We start from the raw sequence: 607 nt of genomic DNA, 5'->3' as shown, positions 1-607 counted from the left end.
TTTTTTTTTTTTTACCCCGTTTGAATATTTTTTCAAGCTTTTTAATCCAGTCGCCAAAAAAGAAAAAAGGAAAAAGAAACAAAAAAGAAAAAAAAAATTCGGCTCAGATGCTCGGATTTACATTGCGGAAAGACTCGACTCCAAACCCCATCGATGCATCCTCCTCATCCTCATCCTCATCCTCAGCCTCAGCATCAGCATCAGCATCATCATCATCATCCTCATCATCACCGTCGTCGTCGTTCGTTCGTCCGGCAGCTTCTTCACGCGGCGTCAGGGGACGCAGAACCAGAACCAGAACCAAATTCAGATTCAGCTCACCTACCGGCGGCTGGGCGGGTCTGCCTCCGTCTTGTTCCGATGCCACCTCACGGAGCTGGAGCTGGGAGTTTAAAATAAATAAATAAATAAATAAATAAATAAATAAGAAAGCGCCGGCGTGCTGGGTCCAAAAAAATAAAAAAAATAAAACCCCAGCTGCAGCGGACGGTGCCGCGCCTCGGTTTCTGCAAAAAAAAAAAAAAATCCTCCTTTTTAAAAATTGTATTTATTATTTTTAACCCCCGAGAGGTGCTGATATGTTCACGACACACAACCAAGCAGTGTG

Source organism: Kryptolebias marmoratus, linkage group LG13 (genome assembly GCF_001649575.2).
Source record: "Kryptolebias marmoratus isolate JLee-2015 linkage group LG13, ASM164957v2, whole genome shotgun sequence".
Classification (NCBI taxonomy): domain Eukaryota; kingdom Metazoa; phylum Chordata; class Actinopteri; order Cyprinodontiformes; family Rivulidae; genus Kryptolebias; species Kryptolebias marmoratus.
The sequence above is the reverse complement of the archived record's forward strand: the minus strand, read 5'-3'. Positions refer to the sequence as shown.